Genomic DNA, 7,999 nt, shown 5'->3' on the forward strand with positions numbered 1-7,999 from the left:
CCCTTGACCTCCATATCAGTGAATGGCTACAGGGTTCACTCATTTGCCCAGGCTAGAAACTGGGACATCATCCTTGCCTCTCCCCATATCTCCATACCAAATAAGTCACCCTTAATCATGCCTTACCCTGCAGCAAGTCATCTCACATGCCAGCATGATCCCTTCACCACCCTGCTTAAAACCTACGCACAGCACCCTTGTTGCCCTCAGGATAAAGCCCAAAGACAGTGAATTTCTTCTAGCACTCTACTTCCTTTTCATTCATCCTCCAACCTCAGACTACCTTGATCTTTCTAAAGTATCAATCTGGTCAAGTAACCCTTGCCCACTTGCTTCCAGAAGCTCTGTTGGATCCCATTGCCAACAGGGCTGAACCAAACATCTTAGTGTATTAGGTTCAGTTAGAAGAAATATTAAGCATTCAGCATGGCTGGAATATTGCTCAGCATGTCTGTGGCACAGTGTCCTTCAGGAGTGGAAGAGAAGAGATGAGAGGTGCATGCAGCCAGGTCAGTGTATTGGGTCATTCTTGTATTGCTATAAAGAATTACTTGAGGCTGGGTAAATTATAAAGAAAAGAGGTTTAATTGGCTCACAGTTATGCAGACAGCATAAGAAGAGTGGTGCCAGCATCTGCTTCTGATGAGCTTCTGGTGAGGGCCTCAGGAAACTTACAATCATGGCAGAAGGCAAAGGGGGAGCAGGTGTGTCACATGAAGAGAGCAGGAGCAAGAGAGAGAAGAGAGAGACGTCACACACTTTTAAACAAGCAAATCTCATGAGAACTCACTATTGCAAGGACTGCGCCAAGCCATCCATGAGGGGTCTGCTCCCATGATCCCATTACCTCCCACCAGGCCCCACCTCCAACACAGGGGATCATATTTCAACATGAGATTTGGAAGGGACAAATGTCCAAACCGTATCATTCAGGAAAGGCCTTGTCTGCAAAAATAAGACACACAACTCATCCTGATAGCAATGGAAAACACATCTTGGCAAGGCTTTAAGCAGGTGTGGGGTTCTGTATAGTAGCCACCTTTGGTGCTATACACATCCCCTGGCTGCAGCTCTCCTCTGGCTTCAGCCTCGGCTGTGGTGAGCAGTTCCACGTGCTTGCAGGCTCTCCTTGAGAGAGTCCAGCCACAGGCATGACCCACCTCAAGCTTAGACCAGCTACATTTTTGCTTTCTGCCTTGGGGACTTCTCCAGGACAAAAACAGTCACAAATGTGCAAACCTCCTATGGAGAACTGTGCACACACACGTGTACACACACATGCGTGTGCACACGCAATTCCCAACAGCTTCAGGATAAGAGAGAAGAAGGAGGCAAGGCTAAGTTCAATTGTCCAAGCCTGGCTGACTGAGAAGTTGCAGGTGCTGCTGACAGAAACCGTGAGGGCCCCACTGGAAGACAGAGGCAGCCTGGGGTTAGAAAGTCCATGCATGGAAAAAAGAGCGGCAGGGAGGCACATCATAGGATAAGTGGAAGTAGCTAGGGAAATTCAACCTACAGAAGAGGAAACTTAGAGAGAACAAAGAGCCTTCTCTCAGGAAGTAGAGTCCAGAAAAGGAAGGAAAGAGAAGGGTATGAGCTAAGGGCAGAAATCACCAGCAGGTGGATCACAGCTCAGTCTATGAACGTACTTTCTCATCCCTACCGTGGCTGTGAGGGAGTGTGCATCCCTACCCTAGGACTCCTCAAACAAGATGTTCAGGAGGTTGCAGATCAGATTCCAAAATCCCAAGGGCAGGTCTAGCCAAGTGAGGTTAGATCCAACTCGGAGAGTCTGGAGTTGTTCTCTCACTTCCATTTCCCTCCCTCTCATTCCTGACGCTCCCGTCTTCACATGTGTTGTGCAGCCTCATCTTGGGTTTTGCCTCAGGGGCAACTCTGAACAAGACTGGGAAAGAGGAGGCGCTGGCTGTACGTGCCCTGCACCCACTGCCCTCTCCAGGGATCTTTTCTCCTCCCCACCAGGAGCCCAACTCGGTCCTCACTCCCCATCCAGACCTGCCACCAGCACTGCTGCAGCCCCAGGCTCTCTAACTCTGGCAAAACATATCTTTCCTGATCTCTGGGGTTAGACACTCTAGTACACTGAGCTGTGCCCTTGACTTGAAGAAAAGTGACTTTATTTGTACACATGGAGACAGACCAAAGAGCCAGGTGCAGCTAGTCAGATGGGCTTTTAGTATCCCCTCAACCACACCACACACACACTCCCCTACTCCCCTAGGACACCCCTTACCCTAAAATCTTCACAGAGCTTTTCTGACAGTGGTTCTCAGAAAGGGCAAAGACTGCTTACACCTTTTGAGTTATACAATTTTTTTTCCCAACGGTATATCCCTTGTTGTCCTCTTCTGGACAAAGGTGGACCTTTGACTCAAAACGTTTGTTTAGGAGAGCAATATTCACTCATACACACAGACACGTCTATAGAGAGAGAGATCCGTTTGTTTTGAAATCAAATTGGCAAATTCATGATCCAATCTTCTGTAGGCAAAAGAGTTTCTTTGAACAAACTGTAAGCAAAGAGAAATTATTTCAGGTCCTTCATTCAACAAAAAAATTTTTTTAAACACCTACAGTGAACTAGGCACTAACAGGGACAAAGAAAGAATTTCAAAGGCATCCCTTGTGCTTAGAATTGCATTGGGAAGAAGAGACACTCAAATGTAGGAAGCCAAGTGACAACGCAGGCAGCAGGATAAGGTGAGGGCTGTATGGCTGGACAAACCCAGTGGCCCCTAAACCCTAGGATGCCTTAGAATCCTTGGGGTGTGGAGCCGTTAAAAATGCACAGTCCTTGGCTCTACCTAGGAGATCAGATTCACTAGGTCTCCAGTGAGTCCCAGAAATCTGCATTTTAAATAAGCTTTTAAACTATTCGAATACAGGTGGTCCACAGACCGCCTTTGATGAACACTAGTCCAGCCAGCAGTTCTCTGTAGATGTCCAGAGGGAAAGGAAGCCCACTGGGCAGGCCCAGGAAGAGAGCTATTTTTGTGTTTAGACATGAAAAAGTTTACAAGGAATCCTTTTCTTTCCTCTGCTGCACAATTGAGTGTTTTGAAGGAGAGCCAATACCTTGCCATTATCTGGAGAATGTGCAATTGGCACAAGGAATAAAAAGGGACACATACAGCTGAGTCTAGAGCTGATGAAACCAGTTTATCTGAATCTGATTCCAGGGCATTTTGATGCTGAAAGGTGGTGTTATGACTCACTGAAGCTTTCACATCTATTGTTTTTCTTTTCCTGGGTGGCTTTGCCAAAGACCTTATAGATATCATTATTTTCAGATTACTGTTATTACACACATTCTTCTTGAATAAAATGCTACCTTGTTTTTATCTCCATAGAGCAAAATCAAGTTTCGGTTGTTTTCTTATCTTCATATGTAAAACAATCCCAGCGGTTAAGTCTCAGATGGGAAGAAAAATTAACTAAAGCCTTGAGCAGAGATGTCCAGACTGAAGGCTGACTTAACGGTTTCCCCATGACCAAGTGGACAGGGTGGTACACCCAATTCCCTGGACACATGCCAGAAACTGGGCTTAAACTGCATCATGAGCAAATAAAGTTTGATTTAAAGAAAAGAGTTTCTGCAATTTAGCAAAAACGAATGACTGACAAGTAACACTATCCAGAAACTGACAGATTGTCAAACCCGCCTGCTATCCCTGGGTCATTTCAGCCATGGAATTTCTGGCCCAGTGAGAGCAAAGTCATTGCTTTCTCCCTTGACAGATTTCTCTGTGGAGAGTTCAGAACAGAAGAGAGAAATATCTGCAAGCTTTCTGAAAGCCATGGGGAAGCTGTGGGATGTTGTGTCCGGTGCCTGCGTCGGGCTCCATCTCTCTCCACAGCAGCTCTCATATGTATTTATGAAACCGTATGAGGCTCCCTGGTGGGTGGCACTTTATGGGTGAATTACTAGCTAAAATTCAAAGGGGTTTTGATGGCAAATAGTATTTTATTCAATTCATAAGCTTCTTCTCCTAATTCAGCATCTAGCCTTAAAAATAGACCTTTAGCAGAGGTTGAGCAAACACCTGCCTGTTTTGCTCTGGCCCAGAACCTGGGCTTGTCTCAGACCAGCTGGTTCCATATGGGCCTCTGTAATACGGTGGCCTGCAAAATACAGGATTCCCAGTTAAACTTGAATTTCATTACAAAGAACAAATCATTTGCAATATAAGTATGTCCCTGCAGTGTTGGGGATAGACATGTACTAAAAAATTTACTCTTTGCTTTTTGGAAATTCAAATTTAAATGAGCATCTTGTGGTTTTATTTGCTAAATCAGGCAGGCCTACTCTGTCACAGTGTATAAGCATCACACCGCCCTTGGTTCTTATCCAACGTCCAGACCAATACTGGGGCTTCTCAGAATGGGATTCCCATGAATTTGGGATGCCCTGAGAGGTAGCGTTAGTAGTGAAAAAGGGGACCCTGCAAGGTGGAGGCCTCAAAGCCGGTTATTTCTGCTGCCGCCCTACCCAAGGAGAGTGTAGATGGAAGTAAATACCTAAATGCCCTCATTAGGGTGGGGCTGGTCCAACACGGGAATTACGACACACGGCCAGACTCAGAGGCTGCCCTCTGTTCTGTGGCAAAAGGGTCCCAAAGTACAGCCCACTGCTTAGCCTGACTGCCGTTCCTAAGTCCTTCTTAAAGACTGCGTGTCCCAGCCGGGCGCAGTGGCTCACGCCTGTAATCCCAGCACTTTGGGAGGCCGAGGCGGGCTGATCTCGAGGTCAGGAGATCAAGACCATCCTGGCTAACATGGTGAAACCCTGTCTCTACTACAAATACAAAAAAATTAGCCGGGCATGGTGGCGGGCGCCTGTAGTCCCAGCTACTCGGGAGGCTGAGGCAGGAGAATGGCGTGAACCCGGGAGGCGGAGCTTGCAGTGAGCAGAGATCGCGCCACTGCACTCCAGGCTGGGCGACAGAGCGAGACTCCGTCTCAACAACAACAACAACAAAAAAAAAAAAAAAAAAAAAAAAAACAGACTGTGTGTCCCACTTTATCTGAGGGGCCAATCTGCTCAAGACATTTTTGAGCTGCCAGTCCCGAGCTGCGTGCTTAAGCCCCAAGAGCCAGCAGCTATCCGCAGAGCCCCTGCACAGGGCTGCTGGGAGTTTCCACTGGCCACGCCTTCTGACCTCAGTTCTGCACTCCCATGCTCATTAGCTCCCTGCATTCCTGGATGCTCTTGAATATTCCCCTGCTCACCCTTCTTCTCTTGCCTGGTACAACCTTGGTAGCCTGACCCCAGAACTGGGCTGCTTGCCCTGGGCACCAGTTGGCTTTGTTCCCAGGCATTACTGCTGGGATTCGCTCTGGACTCTGAAATATGCCTCCTCAGCCAGCCCGACTCCCCAGATCCCACCAGCCTGCTCTGTCCAGAGAGATGAGACATTCGGACTATTCAGTGTCCGTTCATGCCATCTGCTGGGATCATGAATTCTATACTCTGGTCACACATTACGTGAATAATACTTCCCCCATTTCCTCAAAAAGATCCTCAAACAAGCTCAACCCCCATGTGCTAGTAGTTCAGGATTCTATGACCATCCTAAGTTTACACAACCACTTGGCCTTGGCTGGCCAAGACATGATGGTATGGGAGCCTAGGAAGACCCTTCAGAGACGGCAGCAACCAGACTCCTCTTCTCAGTCCCCCTCCAGCTCTGAGGGCAGAGGTGTCCCAACTAATGGTCTGTCCTCCTCACACAACCTCCCCCTCACAGTTTCGGGGTCTCATCTTTGGACCCTCTCTTGCCCCATTTTCCAAACACATCATCCCTGGCTGTATTAGGGGTCTCTGGGGCAGCCGCACTATGCTTTGATAGAGGGATGAGGTAAAGTTATTTTCCACTTTATTAACCTGAAAAAGCATAAACCGACCAAGTTTAAGGGCTTGAAGCATATTCTAAACAGACAGTGTCTCCTCTCTGACCCAGTTCTCTTACAGAATCATGGGAACCCATCTCCTCGACTTAGCAGAGGCAGACAGGCTGGTGTTTCTTGGCATTGTTTTCTAGGGCTGAAGCTGCAGTTTTCCTGATTTGGCCCTTGCATATTATTTAATTGTTTATCTTGACATACAGGTTTATCCCAGAAGGGGATGTTTAAAAAGTGGCATGGAGACCCTGGCTATAGACAGAAATGCAGCTTAACTTACCTTGGCTTCCTTCCTGCCAGACTCCTCCCAATTATTCTGCAGGCTTCTTTGCCCTGAGGGCAGTTTGCAGCTCCAGGGACTGGAATTGGCTTAAAAAAAAAAATTCCTTCCTCTCTGTGCCCCATGTGAGGGAGCATTGTGTTCTCTCTAAATAATCAGCCTGGCTTTGTGTGACCTAACTGGACAGGGCGCTTTGAGAGATTTTTCAGTTGCAGAAAGAGCAGTCAGTGGCATCCTACAAAATCAGGAAGTTTTCAGACCAAGGAGAGAAGTCAGTGACAGCAAGATATTTTTTTCTTTAAGTTGTATTGTGACTAATTCCTCTCTCCCACTGGTGTTTAGAGTAATTAGGTAAAAGTGCAACAGAAGAATCCAAATTTATATTTTAGATCTAATAAATAATAACATTTAATCAGATGCTCCCCATCCATTAACACCAAAATAACAAACAATTCAATGAATTATTTTAGGGTACTTACTATGTGCAAGGCATTGTCAAGGTAATTATTTCTTGCATTTACTGATTTCCTTCTGGGGATGCAGCACTAGCAAGAAGCTAACGGATTAGAAAGAAGTAGAAGGCCTCCAGCTGACAACCCACTCAGAAGAGAACATGGATCAGAATTGCCTGCCTCCACTGTGCCAGGCACAGAGCTGGGAATTCATAAGCAGAAATTACCTCATTCAATCATCTCAATAGCCCTGTGGGGAAGACAGTAGTTCTCCATTTTACAGATGTGGAAACTGAGATCCAAAGACTATGTATATAGCAGGCAGAATGATGCCTCCCCTCCTTCAAAAATTCTGAAGCCTGTGAATAGGTTACCTCAAATGGCAAAAGGGGCTTTGAAGAGGTGATGAAAGATCTTGCAGTGGGGATGTTACTATCGACTTTCTGGGTGGGCCCAGTGTAATTGCCATGGTCTTTAATAAGGGGGTAGATAGGAAGATAAGAGTGAGAATGACAGGGATGTGACAATGGAAACAGAAATTGGAGTGATGTCGGGTCATGAGTCAAGGAATGCATGCACCCTCTAGAAGCTGGAAAAGGCAAGAAAACAGATTCCTCCCCCTCCACTCCAAGCCTCCTGAAGACGCCCTGCCCTGATAACCCACTGTGAACTTCTGGCCTCCAAAACTGTAAGATATCTTGGTCCATTTTCTGCTGCTGTAACAGAATACCACAGGCTAGGTAACTTATAAATAACAGAAGTTTATTTGTCTTATGGATCTGGAGGCTGGGAAGTGCAAGATCAAGGGGCTGCATATGGTGAGGGCCTTCTTGCTGTGTCATAACATGCAGAAGGCATTACCTGACAAGAGAGCATGCGAGAGAGAGAGGAAGGGAACCAGAACTTCATTCTTTTGTGTGGAGCGCACTCCTTTGATAACTAACACAATCCTGTGATTAACAGCCTTGATCCATTCATGAGGGCAGAGCCCTCATGACCTAATCACCTCCTGTAAGACCATGTTTCAACATTGTTACAATGGCAACTAAATTTCAACCTAAGTTTTGGAGGGGATATTAAACTGTAGCAGTTATACATTTGTGTTATTTTAAGCCACCGAGTTTGTAGTCATTTGTTGGAACAGCAATAGAAACTAATACAGTACGCCCCATTTGCATTCCACAATGGATTTGAGGTGGTCATAGACAGTTGCTCCAGAGTGGTAGAACCAGTCAGGACTGCATGCTATCTAACTGGCCCCTGGAGTTCTGCAAGGCAGGGGCCCTAGAGCAGGATTCAAGTGAAGTCAATGTGCCCTTAAAGTCTATGTCGTTTCTTTTTTTCT

The 7,999-nt window shown here is 46.5% G+C and overlaps 1 long non-coding RNA gene across 1 annotated transcript in view; it reads right to left on the reverse strand.

Moving 5' to 3' along the window:
* LOC129528107 (uncharacterized) overlaps positions 1-6,307 on the reverse strand; it is a 124,700-nt gene extending 118,393 nt beyond the window's left edge. Inside the window, exon 1 of the long non-coding RNA XR_008673321.2 lies at positions 6,203-6,307. This is a non-coding gene — a long non-coding RNA (uncharacterized lncRNA). The remainder of the gene's footprint in view (positions 1-6,202) is intronic.
* Positions 6,308-7,999: the final 1,692 nt, after the last annotated feature.

This window comes from Gorilla gorilla, chromosome 19, assembly GCF_029281585.2.
Source record: "Gorilla gorilla gorilla isolate KB3781 chromosome 19, NHGRI_mGorGor1-v2.1_pri, whole genome shotgun sequence".
NCBI classification, from domain to species: Eukaryota; Metazoa; Chordata; class Mammalia; order Primates; family Hominidae; genus Gorilla; species Gorilla gorilla.